Source organism: Carassius auratus, chromosome 5 (assembly GCF_003368295.1).
Source record: "Carassius auratus strain Wakin chromosome 5, ASM336829v1, whole genome shotgun sequence".
In the NCBI taxonomy this organism is placed as follows: domain Eukaryota; kingdom Metazoa; phylum Chordata; class Actinopteri; order Cypriniformes; family Cyprinidae; genus Carassius; species Carassius auratus.
The window spans coordinates 13,833,952-13,850,426 of NC_039247.1; positions in this window are offsets into that span (position 1 = coordinate 13,833,952).

Genomic DNA, 16,475 nt, shown 5'->3' on the forward strand with positions numbered 1-16,475 from the left:
ATAGAATCAGACTGTTTCTTTTTTGCACCCAGTATTTTTGAGGTGTATTCTGAAGCATGCGGGAGGAGATCTATAGCTCTATGGGAATGGCAGATAGAGTCTATACTGAGTAAGGCTCCAATGCAGCAATAATATATAAAGATATATATAAATTATACATAAATATATGTCATAAAAATAAATGAATAAACTATTAAAGAAATAAATGAAATATAATGGTGTGAAGATTGCCTCATCACTTCTTTCTGTGCATGCGTGTGCAGATGTGTATTTCCATCTAAGTGAACATGCTGTGCTGGAGGGTTTTTGTCCAGAATGCAATTACAGGGATGAAGGCAGTGAAGACATAAATCAAAGACTCCATCAAACCAATACACAGCACTGGATCACCTCATAGATGTCCTCTGAATGACAGAGAGAAAGTGTATGTGTGTGTTTTACCTTGACCCAGTTGGAAAAGCATTCACTTAATATCCTGACTTCCTGAGTTTCAATCCAAATGTTTGACATTTTCAGGTGAATTTCTGAAGATGTAGCTAAAGAGAATGTGCAACATTATGTGTTTTTATCAACTATACAGATTACTTCAAGAAGCTTTTCAGTTGCGAGTACGAGCAGAATCACATGCCCAAATAGTCTAAATGTCATTCAAATGTTTTATTTTAATGTGATTATTTTGAGAAAATCCACCTAAGTATACAACCACACATTTTAGGAGTTTATGCACATATCAAGCTTTTACATTTAATTCAAAATTTGCATTAAAAAATGGTTAGTGAGTGTGATGCATGAATAGCCAAATAAATTCCTGATCTTGCCTAAGACATTACCAGTAAAGTGAGAAACTGCTATATTAAGACATTAGAAATGAAATGAAAATAAGTGTAGATAAGACAATGCAATGGTTGCTAACTAATGTGGAATGAGTCAGAGCTGTTACACAAGCTAAGTATAGCTCCTATTGTCTGTGCTGCTGGCATGTCTCTTCATATGGAATATAAATGATCCTGTATTGCAACTATCTTTTATTCAGATAAGTGTTCTCTTCAAAGTTACTTCAGTTTTAAATTATATCATTAATATTGTTAAATAAATGTTTGGAAATAGGTCTTCTATCATATTTATAGTTTACGTGTATCACAAGCCATCAGAATTCAAATAAAATTCTCTGAATTTTAAAGAAAGACAAATATTCAAGCATATTCTTCAATGCAGAAGTAAGCCTATGGCTGAGACATTGAGCTCATTAGCCACAATAGAGAAATAATGAGAAGAATAACAATGTGCAGTAAACTGCAAAACTGGTCATACTACAAACCAGTTTGTTCATGATAAGGATAATTAAAATAATACGGTAAGGCACGCCAATTTGCAATTTCAAGCAGCAAAATGAGCTGTTTTGTACAGCTAAAAATAGCTGGATGCAGATGAGACCATGAAGCCAGACCCATAAAAATTACAAATGGCACCCGCTCGGCCTTATGGGAAGAATAAGGTGAATAGCTCTTCAGATTAACTATACACATACTTACAAGAAACATGACAGTGCCTATATTTCCCCCCCCCCTTTTCTCATATTATCTAGCACACCTGATCATTAAAGACTTTCACAAAAGGGCTTTGGTCACATTATTGCACCTGTTTATATATATATAATGGGGACTTTACATTGATTTCTGTTATTTTTATATTGAGTCAAACATTTTTTTCTGTTTTTCAACTCCCCCTAAATCTAACAAACATGAAAATTTCGGTACATTTATTACTATTGTTTAGACATTATTTATTGTGTTTATCTAAGCTGTTCTTCCTTTGGTCCCCACAACGTGTTTAGGCAAAAGCAGACACAAATACGCACAATTATTCTAACAAAACTCCTCTTTAAAAATGCTGTTTTTTAGCTGTAAAATACATCCAAATGGATCCCACTTGCAAACCCTGCAGTGTATATAGTCAGTGAAGAAAACCTTTTACAGAAATAGTTTTCTTAGTATAAAAACAATCTGGCTTTGAGGAGAGGCCTCCTAACCGTAACATGCACTCTAGGTAAGTCCACCAATCAAGACAGGCAGCCAAAAATAGCCTCATTGTTCATTGGAGGTAGTTGACTTGTTACTTAAACCAATTAATGTTGCCTTTTCAGATTGGGTCCCTTCTTCTGAATGTTTGCTGTGATGAACACATCCTTCAGGTGATGTAGGCAGGCAAAGAAGTACAGCTCCTAGTGCAGGTGTGTGCGTTGTTGTCATCTATGTTGGAGTGATTGCAATGTATAAACTTATTCCGTTGATCAGCATCATTTCTGGACTGATCATTCACCAGCTTATTACGAGTTTAAAAGAGCGCGAGCGCCATTTGAATTTGCACCTACAGTGAATGACATTGTGTTACAAAATAGTTACAAAAGTTAAAGCTTGTATTCAAAGTCAAAAAGAAAACACATTACAACATTTTTAATGTTTAAAAAAAAAGGATGTCAGATGTATGAATCTTCTAAATCCTGATGATGATTAGATTACTGCTCTAACACTTCATTTCTTTTTCATGAACTAGAAATTAACTTATTTTCTGCTAAGTGATCGTCTCTTAAACTTCCACTTGATTATCATTTATGTGGGTAAATCACTGAACAAATTACTGCAGCAAAATAATAGTAACAATAATAACATCTTCAACAAACAAAAAAGAGATGACCTTAGTTAAAAAATATGGGACCCCCTCCAAAATGAGATGTTATCAAGGGTTTAATCCTAATAAATAAATTTAATTCAAAGGTACATACAGTACCAGTCCGAAATTTTGACACATCACTATTTTTAATGTTTTTGAAAGAAGTATCTTGTGCTTATCAAGCCTGCATGTATTTGATCAAAAACACAGAAGAAAAAAAACAGTAATACTCAGCAAGGATGTGTTAAATTGATAAAAAGGGATAGTAAAGCTCATATTGTTATCTTTACTTTTATTATTAATTATATAATTTTTTAACAACTTTTTAATCATCAAAAAATCCTGTAAAAGGTATTACATGTTATAAAATAAATATTAAGCAGCACAACTATTTCTAAAATTGATAATAAATCAGCAAATTAGAATGATTTCTAAAGGATCGTGTGACACTGAAGACAGAATAACGAATGATGAAAATTAAGATTTCGTATGCTTGATGAGCATAAGATACTTCTTTCAAAAACATTAAAAACAGTAATGTGTTCAAACTATTGACCAGTACTGTATAAGTGAAAATATACAAAGTTTAAAAGTAAATGTTGTATAAATAAAAATAATAAAAAGGGCCTCTAAAATCTAGAACTGGCCCTGTGCCAACATTGACATCAGATTCTTTGGTGACTCATGTTCTTACTAAGAAATGCATGCTGCTGTGAGCACACAGTTGTGCTGAGGAACACTAAGAGTTTCAATAATACCAGAAACATCATTTATTTACACTACAACAGTGATACTGCAATCATTCCCTCATGTACACACCAAATGACTCAGCATTAAAAATTAACTCCTACTGAGAGAGAGAGAGAGAGAGAGAGAGAGAGAGAGAGAGAGAGAGAGAGAGAGAGACAGACAGTGAAGAAATATCTGTTTTTTTCCCCTGTAACTGCAAAGCAATAAAACAACAGTAAGCAGGAGAACTTGAGATGCATATGATTTTCTGATGTTTTCTAACATAAAATGCTTTATATACTTAAAGAGAGTTTATGTACACGGGTGGGTGACGTGACATGGCAGTTTTGCTGTCTTCAGTGTCAAACATGTATGAATGCAAAATATATTTGCCAAAAACCTTCTCAATATTGTGCAGAACATTATGCTTTACGTGAACATATTCAACATTAAAACGGTTCATAACTAATTTTTTCAGAATTTTCAACCAAACATAACAAAACTCATATGCTGTGACTGTCCGGCACTTGTTTCTCAAAGTGAGAACTTGAATAAAACAAAAAAAAAAAAATGCAAAAATTCTCAAAAAAATACAGACAAATAATACAGATGTCTATTTGTGAGCCTACTCTTTTCAAAGTCCAAGCATAATGTTTTGAGTCAGTTCTAATCAAAAAGATTTTGTCACACAAATCAAATTCATATGGTGTGACACTATTTTGGGATATTTGAACGGACAACTGTTTTGACACCCTTGGGAAGGAGAGGACCTTCTTCAGCAATGTTGTACAGAACTAGCAGTGTATTTCTACTGTTCAACCTGAGGTGAGTCATCATTTTTATTTTTACAATAAATCAGATCTTGTTGGCACTCTGACAAAAGTCCCACTTCCAGATGTCTTTTGGTGTGACACATTTTTTTATAAAAATGCAAAAGAAATGTTATTATTTTGTCATAATTATATGTAAATCTATGCTGCTTTGTTATAGCTAGCATGTTGTTAGTATGCTAATGTGTAGCTACAAGACTCAAGGTTGTGCTAAGTGCAGAAAACATCATATGGTGTGACATGTCTGCCTGTCACGCCATATGATTTGATTGTCACACCATATGATATGAATTGTAATTCCCTGCATATATAACAATAAATAACAAAGTCCAATGTATGTTTTGTCTTTTTAAACATTTATTTGGGTCAATCATCACATAAAAGTTTAGTTTAGTTTAATTCGGTGATACAGATTTCTAGTTCATCAGACAGACACCGCAGATCCCTTCACAGAAACCTTAGAATGCTGTTTAAGTCTAAACAATGTTGTCTTCATCTCAAACCATTCATTTCCTTTTTTTTTGTCAACTTGAGGCAGATAATGATGACAAGTGCAGACAGGACGAAGAGATACAGGGAGAGGTTTGCTACGTGGCCTAATGGTTAGAGGGTTGGACTCCCAATCGAAGGGTTGTGGGTTCTAGTCTCGGGCCGGACGGAATTGTGGGTGGGGATAGTGCATGAACAGCTCTCTCTCCACCTTCAATACCACGACTTAGGAGCCCTTAGGTGCAAGGCATCGAACCCCCAACTGCTCCCCGGGCGCCGCAGCATAAATGGCTGCCCACTGCTCCGGGTGTGTGCTCACAGTGTGTGTGTGTGTGTGTTCACTGCTCTGTGTGTGTGCATTTCGGATGGGTTAAATGCAGAGCACAAATTCTGAGTATGGGTCACCATACTTGGCTGAATGTCACTTCACTTTCACTTTCACTACTCTCTCCAAATTTGACTGGCTTATGTACAATGGAGTCTAGATGAACTGATTTATTTGTGGATCCACTCAGCTACGTTGTATGTTCACGGTTCATATGATATTAAAAAATTGGTTGTTTTACTTGTTTTGAATTTAAATGAAATTTGATACACAAACATATGTTCATATGGTTCATATAATATTAAAACAATGTTTGTTTTATTGTTAAATATCAAATAAATCAATAAAATTTGAATATTGCCTTGCAGCATTTAAGAGTGGTTAAATATTTCCTGCCATATGAGTGATCAGTACTCACCAATAAGTAGGATAATACATGGTTTGCATTGACACATGGCGACATTATCATATGGTGTGACACTATATCATTTGGTGTGACATTCCAAATTGTGAAAATAACATACCTTTATTAATGATAAAACCTGAAAATGTTCATGGAATACATAGAAAATAGTATCAGCAAGAGTCACAAATATTTTTATAATTTTCTAGCAAGGTTTGTCACAATAAATAGAAAAAATGTTGAAAGACCGACGGCATAGGTCTCACATTGAGCAATGTTTTAAAAAATAATACACAAATTTAATTAATTTTCACAAAACTATAATGGATCACAGTTTAGTTATGATAAATGACTTTTGATAAAGTGAGTAACTTAAGAAAGATATAATCCATTTTCAGTTTATATACAATTATTTTCATGTCACACCATATGACGATTGTAAGCACTAATACAACAAATTGTCACATAAATTCTGATTCCAATTGAAAATTTTGAAACAACATATGCTTCTATAAAGATGAGAGTTAGTAGAACAAAAGTCAACCATTTTTATGCCTGTTATTTGAATTTTTTGAAAAAACACTTTTTTATGGTACATATGTCACTGACCCACTACACACACACACACACACACATATATATATATGTCATGATTCTGCCCTCGTGTCCTTGATTTTTCCTAGTCTTGAGGCAGGATCATGACAGACCCGTGTTTTGTGTACAAGCGCATGGCCTTGTCTTTGGGCCATGTGCTTGTGTTGTCTCGTTCCCTTGCCCCGCCCCCCTTGTTATCCTAGTCGTGTCGTGATTGTCCTATCTGTAACACCTGTCGTGTCTTGATTGTTCCCCCTATTTAGCTTTCCTAGTGTGCTCTGTCTTGCGTCGGTTCATTGTGTTACTTACGTGTTTCTCAGATGTGTTCCACACTTGTGACTGTGATTGTATCCTGTATACCGTGAGTGTTTGTTTATAGTTAGTGTTTAGTGTCTTTATCTGGTCAGCCCTGTCTTGTTTGGTTATTTAGTCCTTACCCTAGCCCTTGTTTTCCCCCTCGTGGGTTTTTGTTTTCCCTTTTTGTATTTAATAAACCCTTTTGTGTTGAATCCTGTCTGCACTTGAGTTCCTCCCTTGCAAACCCTGACAATATATATATATATATATATATATATATATATATAGCTACACACACACTCACTCACTGGCCACTTTATTGGGTTCATCTGTTAAATTGCTTGGTACTACAAATTGCCAAATCAGCCAATCACATGGCAGCAACTCAATGCTTTTAGGCATTTAGATGTGGTGAAGACGACTTGCTGAAGTTCAGTCTGGGTATCAGAATGGGGAAGAAAGGGGATTTAAGTGACTTTAAACGTGGAATGGTTGTTGGTGTCAGAAGGACTGGTCTGAGTATTACAAAAACTGATGATCTACTGGGATTTTCACACACAACCATCTCTAGGGTTTACAGGGAATGGTCTAAAAGAGAGAAATTGTCCAATGAACAGCAATTGTGTGGATGAAAATGCCTTGTTGATGTCAAATATCAGAGCAGAATGGGCAGACTGGTTAGAGATGATAGTAAGGCAACAGTAACTCAAATAACCACTCAGTATTGGGAAGTCGTGGCCTAATGGTTAGAGAGTTGGACTGGCAATCGAAAGGTTATGAGTTCGAGTCTCTGGCCGGATGGAATTGTGGGTGGGGGCAGTGCATGTACAGTGCTCTCTCCACCTTCAATACCATGACTTAGGAGCCCTTGAGCAAGGCATTGAACCCAACAAAATTTCAACAAAATAAGACAAATTTGGCCATCTTCATTGTGTTCAAAAGTTTTCTTAATGCTTCTTGTTTCCTTCTGGAGCATCAGTGAATGTTTGAATCTTTTTAAATAGTTGTGTTTGAGTCCCTCAAATGTCCTCAGTGTGATAAGGTGCATCTCAAAATCATAAAGTCACTGCTGGAAAGGGTTCAAATATGCAAAGATACTGGAAAACTGAAGAATCTGCAGGACGTTAAAGATTTTTCTGAAGAACGCTGCTCAGTTTAACTGTTCAGAACAAACAAGGGACTCATGCACAACCATCACAAAACTGAAAGACAGTCGAGGATCATCAGGTAACAGAACACAGTACTAAGAACCAAGGGTTCCCAAACTTTTGAGTAGGGTTATTTTAATAATTTCAGCATTTTTTTTGTCTTGTGGACTAAATGTTAATATCTTTTATGCACAATATCTCACTCAGGACAGTACTAAATAAAATATAACATGCATTTAGTATGATCTCTCTTATTTTTTTAAAATTACTCATATTTTCACAGATTCTGCAAGGGGTGCCCAAACTTTCGAGCCCCACTGTATATATATATATATATATATATATATACACACATACACACACACACACACACACCTATATATATATATATATATATATATATATATATATATATATAAACCACTGCATACGCAGTGAAAGTGACAATTAGTTTTAATAATAATATAATTATAAGAGAGTGTTTGGGGAATCATCAGTGGGAAAACAGGAATATTTTAAAATCGATCTTCCCGGTAATATTTCATTGTTATATTATTATAATTCTAATCCTAATCCTAATCCCCAAATCATGTTATCTAACTGAGGATGACATTATGAGAGACAGTTCATGGTTTTGGAGGACAAACAGAGGGAGGGACAAAGGGAAGAGAGACAGAAAGAGAGAGATGGTGAGGGCATTAAAGGAGATTAAAATACAAAGAATGAAATGAACAGAATTACAGGAAAACAGTGGCACCTGTGCCCATGGTACCGGCTAGCTATTGGTGGAGGAGAGCAGCAAATAAAGTCATGTGACCAAAGACAGAATCATCACTGGTTTTTGTTTAATTGAACATCATCAGTGAAATGAATGGGGTACAAATGAATATTAGATGACAACAACAACATCAATAATATAACACGGTTTGTTAATGATATACAATGCCTAAACATTGTTAAATCACTGAAAGAGTTTCACTTGTGTGTGAATGTAATGAAAATTATAATGTTCAGCTTTAAAGGGTAATGGAATTGACTTAAAATCCATTAATGAAAACATCAATGCAACGAGAACCAGTAAAATGAAAAATCCATATATTGAAATCAAACAGGATTTATACCAATCGAAAGGTTGTGAGTTCGAGTCCCGGGCCGGCAGGAATTGTGGGTGGGGGGAGTGCATGTACAGTTCTCTCTCCACCTTCAATACCATGACTTAGGTGTCCTTGAGCAAGGCATCGAACCCCAAAACTGCTCCCCGGGCGCCGCAGCATAAATGGCTGCCCACTGCTCCGGGTGTGTGTACACGTTGTTTGTGTGTGTTCACTGCTCTGTTTGTGTGCACTTCGGATGGGTTAAATGCAGAGCACAAATTCTGAGTATGGGTCACCATACTTGGCTGAATGTCACTTCACACTTTTCACTTTTTCACTTCACTTTACTTGCACAGAAGAGTTCCCACACACACACACACACACACATACGCCATCTTTCACATGTTTAGATACAAAATGCCTTTGAAAGAACAAATGTTAAAGATCAAAAATAATTCATTTCTAAGTGATGTGAGAAAGAAAGATGAAGGAAGAAAGGAGAAGAAAAGGGAATCACAAAGAATCACATCAGAGGAAAGCAGACCTAAGTGCTCACAGCTAATCTGCTGCGCTCCATCTCCCAGACAAAAGCGTACAGTCATGCAAATACACACAAGCGCTTAACACACTGTCACTTCAGCTTCACATGTTCAGCGCTTTAAGTATCCTTGACCTCTCATAAATGAACCATCTCATGAATCAGATGGCTTTCCTGAATCTGAATGTGAAGTATTAACACAATACCTGTCTACACCCAAGTGACAACCTAAACTGAACTGTGCAAATGTAACAAATATTCATTCTCTGGAACAAGAACCACAGTGTGATGAATGAAAGTGTGTTTAGACTTTAACAGCAAACAGCATCAAATATTTACTGGGAGAGGGAAAGTTCTCATCCCAGCTGTACCTGAGCAGCAGAACCAGACGTTACATGACTCATGTGAATGATAAAGAGAGAGCGGGAGAGAAATCAAGTTAGAGAGAGATGATAGATAGAGACAGTAAAGATGTTCTGACATTCAGAAAGGGATCTTGAGGCTACCACATGAACCCATCAATAACACACACATAAAAGACCACATATACCGTATAAAAACCCCATGAAATCAAAACGATCTATATCATCTACATGTTAGAGTACATGACATGAACCTTTTGATAAAACCCACCCAAACCTTATCAACACAGGACAGAAAGCTGCACTTGGCATTCTTATGCGTTTCAGTTTTATATCAGTGATTCGATTTAATCTTACTTTTTTTTTCTTTTAATCCACACATTTTCCCTAAATTCTTCCTATTCTCAACCATGCTTAAAACTCACACAACTTATTATTCAAGCTCTTTCACTACATTTGTGAGACAGTGGCCTACCCACTTTATTTTTTCACTACAAAAGTAAGCTATTTCTTTTGAATATGAAAGAATGTTTTATAGAGCTAAAATAACTGGAAGCTGCTGACAACGAACGCCTTGCACATTCAGGTTACAAATGGCAGAGTCTGCTCTCAGGTTAAAAATAAGGTGGATAGAGTGGCTTAGCTGTTCAGTGCTAGATTGATTTATCAATGGTGCAGAATAACCTACACGTGGACAGGCCATCAAGATGTCCTTTTGGCAGGTGGGACTGCAAACAAACAGAAACAGAGATCGACCAAGGTCACTGCAAGGTAACATGGGGAGAGTTACTAACACGAGTTCTGTGTGCATTGATGTGATTGGTGAGTTTTTGAAGAGTGGACCAGTGAATTCTAGAGGTGTGGGAACCCTTGTTATAATCAGTGGGTCACAGAGAGTAATTTGTTTATTTTCGATTACTCTTTATTTAGCTTCTATAAAGGACTGAAGGGTACATGAAGGTTAGCATAAAAATAAGGATTTTTACCCATAGGGGATGGTTTGCAGAGATGATGTTTAAAGCATACATAGATGAGTTTCATATCATTTATAAGAATTTCAGCTTTTACAGTACAGTACATGCACAGTTTTAATGTACATAAAGATAAATTAAAGTCTCATTAAAGTTCCACTGTGAGCAAATAAAAAAAAGACAGAATTTCTTAATAAATGCAAATACAGGGTATACAATAAATAAAAATTAATCTATTTTAATTTGTTAGAGGTTGACATGTATGGAATAGAATGGAATGGAAATGGAATTAGAATTTTTGTTTGAATGATGTACAAGTCAACATATTTAATGTTAACAGGTATGGGCAGTATTTCAAATACATGTATTTGAAATACAAAATACCATTTTGTATTTAAAAACCTTCTGAAAAAAAAAATGAAATGTATTTTGCATTTAGACATTTAATCTTAGTATTTTAGAATTTTCAAAATAAATAAAGTATCAACTTCCTTATTAAACAGCTGATTTCCTGCAGGGATGGGCAGTATTTCAAATAAATGTATTTGAAATACTACTTTGTATTCAAAAACCTTTTTGAAAAAGTCAAATGTATTTTGTATTTAAATACATTTAATCTTAGTAATTTGTTGTTTTTAGTATTTTTGGATACTTGTTGAGACAGAAAGCCTTAAATAGTTGATTGGCAAAACATATTTTATGTATTTTGAAACTACAAAAAAAGTGAATTTCTGGCAATGCTATCATAATCGCTTCATAGTCAGGTGTCCACAACAGGCCCAAATCATGCAAGGACATGCAAGATACAAAAGCTCTCAGCAAAAATATTGTGTTATCGTTGTAGACAAAATCACAGAAAACAATGACGATATTTTTCTGCCAATATCGCACACCATTAGGCATAGAAAATATGCTCATCTTGGTATCAAAACGATAGAAGTCAATGCAAAGTCCCCGCCAAATAACATGTGAATTAGCCAGCTGTATAAAAAAGCTAAGAAAGATGGCAGCGTCTCTTTGAATTATATGATGGGAGCAGTCAGGTATAACAGCAGCTGGAACATAATTACATAATGCAGCTGACCTTATCTCACTCAAATAAGTATGAGCTTCATCATCACGATCAGATATTAAAAAACAACCTACGTTTAACTCCCCTGTACAGACTAAATATACACAGACTATGTAGAGCCTGGCTAATGCTGCTTTTATACAAACTAATATTACTGGGAGGAACATGTATGTGCTGAGTATTTGATTATACACACATCTTGATGACAAAACAATAACTGCTGTGATCCTGAACAGAGGATGTCAAACATAGTGGACTCCTCGGGTCTGGTTCAGAGTCCTCTGCAGTGCTGAGATGGACTCTGACTGTGTGGGCTGAGCTAGTTTTCCTCTGCTAAACATTCACAAGCTAGCACACTGTTTCAAGTCCAGAGGCTTTTTATGCCATAAACAAACCAAGCAGTGTAAAATATTCTTTATAAACACCATAAAATTGCAATCCAGGCAAGTGGTCCTTTTGTGCAGTCTAGATACAGTTCCCTAGTTACATGGATATATTTTTACAAGTATATTGTTCTTTTGTGTGGGAATGTTGATTGTGTATAGCGCAATGCAGCACTCCGATTTAGAGTTAATACATTACTGAGTGTGTTACTGAGATTAGGAGCCTCTTATAGTCTGTGTGTGTGTGTGTGCGTGTGTGTGTGTGTGTGTGCATCTTGAGGAATGACCAGAGAAAAGTGCAGCGGCAGCAGATCTGGTCTGCAGCTCAGCACTCACCATCAGCCCCCCCCCGTCAAAGCTCAACCCCACCCCTAGAGAGGGATTCTCCTTGAGCTCCTTGCTTCCTTTTAAATAATCGGCATGTTCATCCTGCATGGCAAATTTGAACACTACAGGATAATGCTGAAACACTTAAAACTGAACAAAACCCATCCAATATGGAAAAACTAAAAAAATGTAAATTTTGAAATACCAAAAGTAAAAACTAAAAGTAACCTATTATAGAAAGTTTATTGGATAATGAGTTATAGGTTTATGTATAATGCTATGCTTCAAAGTTTGTGGGATCAGTTTGGGGAGGGTGCTTTTCTATTTCAACTTGACTGACCTCACAAATGCCCTCCTGGATGAATTGGCAAAAATTCCCATAGAAACACTCCAAAATCTTGTGGAAAGCTTTCCCAGTAGAATGGCTGTTAAAGCTGCTAAGGGGGTCCAACTCCATATTACCATGTATTTAGAAGAGAAGAAGAATATGTAGCAATATATAATTTATATATTTTCTTCCATAATAATTACATACTTTTACTTTAAAAAAAACATCTTCTCTTAAGGAGCGTGTTGTACACAGCCCCTGTGAGGCTGCATACATTAAATGAAGGGCTAATCTTATTTCCTAATTGCTCTTGAAAGAGGCTGTGAACATCCATCACAGTACAGACCTCAGCACAAAGGACGCCACAGTAAACAGAGCAAAGCACAGCTCACGGTACAAAGAGAGGAAACAGTCCAGGCAATGAGCGATTGACAGAGTGGTGGAGAACAGAGAGGTGCAGGGATGTTATATGGGTAGAAGGACAAGTCAAAGAAAAAACATGCCTATCATGCCTCTCTGTCTCTCTCTCTTTTTTGTATATTATACTCCTTCTCTTTTTGAAGGAAATTGATGGGTATGGGAGTGGTTTTCTTATCAGAGGTATAAGAATTATTTTCCACTGAAAAAACTGCAATGCAGATACACAGAGACTGAGAGAGAGAGAGAGAAAGAGAGAGGGAGAGGCGAACTTAAAGGGCTCATATGATGCGATTTCAAGTTTTCCCTTCTCTTTGGAGTGTTACAAGCTGATAGATGAGATGTGCAGATGAGATCCCTGATGTTGCAAAGACTAAAGTCTCAAAACTAAAAAGATATTCTTTATTAAAGTTAAGACTCTGCCACACCCCCCCCCCCCCTAAAATGCCTTGTTCAAAAACGCCCCCACGTCTACGTCACGATGTGGAAATATTTGCTTAATGCCAACCAAATGTTCACGCAAAGAAAGAAGGGGTGATTCGAAGAACCGCTGTTAGTGTTGAATTAGCCATGTCAGGGAAACTCTGTGTGTATCTAGTCAAACGCAAAAGCACTTTATTTGGTCTTCCGAAAGTATAAGATTACATACAACAGAACAGCAACACATTTTATAGACAACCGTTTCGTGAACCTAGGAGAGGAGGTTATTCTGACTTTGGTACAGCAATCTGGCACTTCTGAATCAACTACTGTATGTTTTGTTATTAGATTAAGTATTTGCTATTGACTGTTCAAATGGGGAGTTTTGCATGCTATGTGTGTGCACGAGAGAGAGAGAGAGAGAGAGAGAGAGAGAGAGAGACATCTTGTGTACTGTAAACACGTACGAGCTTCATCACTGTGTCTGCCATGCCACTCTGTTCCCCTTTCGGTCTTCAACTGATGATAAAACTAAGGACATTATTAACTGTCTTTACATTTATTTTGACAGAGAAAGCTTGCGATTATGGAAAAGGGCATTACATTTCCGACGAGTGCTTGTGGTGTTCGACCAATCACAATGCACTGGATCAATTGGCCAATCAGAGCAGACTGTGCTTGTCGGAAGGAGGGACTTTGTAGAAAACAAAATGTTTGTGAGAGCCGGGGCATAGAGGACCTACACTAATGTACAGTATTTGAAAAATAATGCTTTTTGAACATTAAAGCATGACTACATATTCTGTTACACCAAATACACAAAATAATGATCTTTAAAAAAGCATCATACTGTATGTCCCCTATAAACTATATCAGTAATCCCCTCAAATTTCAGTAACATCACATTCAGCCCAACACACATCCCCATGCACATACACACGTCTGTTTTTATATCATGTTAGGGAGTTTTCATTGTTCTTTTACTGAGCTAATGATATTGCTAACCCTGATCCTTCCTTTAAACCTTTATTCATTGATTTTTTAATTAATTAAACACTATTTACTAGTGTCCTTGCCTCAGACCATTTATAGTGGAGTTTCTGGTCAACCTACACACTTTCTAAGAGTAACAATTTTACATAGTAAACATAATCCCTGCTTGCAAAATAATAATAAAAAAATATGCATATGCAAATCAAAAATGTACTAATTTACTTGACATAGATTTATTTTATTGCAGTTTGTTCCTTAATACAAAATAAACTGCAAAAAGACATGAACAATGACATCATCCTGACACTGGTAAGGATTAATTATTTTGTTTACCAGAGATAGCCACTGCCACCTGGTGTCGGATATGACTAAAATAACACCCACTATCCTCCTTACTAAACATTTCCTGCCCCATGACTTTGATGAAAAAGGAGGGTCCAATAGAGAGAACTGATAATGGTAAATATACATAGAGGAGGCCTGATGAGTATTGTAACACAGCGTGAGTCGTGACACCATATATGAACTACAGTAGTGAATAAAATAAAAATCTCTCACCCAGTTGAGATTGTTGATCATGTTAAATATTTTGGCACATACAATGCATGCAATGCCTGTTTCTAATAGAGAATCAGTTTTTGAGTGAGTCAGAACATACTGGAGATTGCTTACAAACTGGTTGAGAGTGTGCTGACTTATCATTTAACATCCTGCTATGGGCACCTTGATTGTAAGCAGAAACATAACCTGGCAAGGGTCACTAAAATACAGGTGCATCTAAAAAAAAAATTAAAATCATGGAAAATGCCTTTATTTTTTGTAATTAAGTTTAAAGCTTTCTTATATTCTAGATTTCACACAAACTTAAATTTTTTTTATTAATAAAGCTTGATTAGTTTGATTAATTTTGAGTATAAATACTGGGTACCTCTTGGGCTAGTTCAGAACATGCAAGCACAATTATGGGAAAAGACTATTGATTTTGCAGTGGTCCAGAAGACAATAATCAAGGAGGACAATAATTGCTGAGAGGACTAGCTGAGTATACAAAATGTATTCATAGAAAGTTGACTGGAAGGAAAAAGTGTGGTAGGAAAAGGTGCCCAAGAAACAGGGATGAGCACAGCCTTGGGAAGATTGTCAGGAAAAGCCGATTCAAGAACTTGGGAGATATTCACAAGGAGTGGACTGAAGCTTGGACCAATGCATCGAGAGTCACCACACTCAGACGTCTTCAGGAAAAAAGAGCTACAGCTGTCACATTCCTAGAACCAAGCCACTCCTGAACCAGAAAAAAATGTCAGAAGCATTTCAACTGGGGTAAGGGGAAAAATAACTGGACTGTTGCTCAGTGGTCCAAAGTCCTCTTTTCAGATGAAAGTAAATTTAGCATTTCATTTGGAAATCAAGATCTGGAGTCTGGAGGAAGACTGGAAAGCACAGAATCCAAAGTCTAGTGTAAAGTTTCCGAAGTTAGTGATGATTTGGGGAACCATGATGTCTGCTGGTCCATTGTGTTTTATCAAGTCCAAAGAAACACAGGCATCTACAGTACCAGGAGATTCTGGAGCACTTTATGCTTCCATCTGCTTACAAGCTTTATGGAGATGCTGATTTCATTTTCCAGCAGGACTTAGCAACTGCCCAAACTGCCCAAACCCCTTTCAAATGCTTTGATTAGCATGATATTACTGTGCTTGATTAGCCAGCCAACTCACCTGACCTGAACCTCACAGAGAATCTATGGGGTATTGTGAAGGGGAAGACAAGTAAAATCTGACAAACAATGCAGAGAAGATGAAGGCCGCTATCAAAGCAACCTGGGCTTCAATAATAATAATAATTCATCGGAAAGGAGCCCCTCCCAAGTATTGAGTTAATAATTAAACCTGCTTTGGAGATCTTGATCACATCTGGTCATATTTTTGATAGTCTGATTGATCATATGCAGGAGCAGATTTTCTTGTTCAGTTTAGTATAAATTATTTACAGCTTTTCATTCATGCAACATGTAAAAAAAACTATTCATACCTCTGCAGACCAAGAGAGTTTCCAATGTACTTCTGTACAGAGTTAAACCTCCAC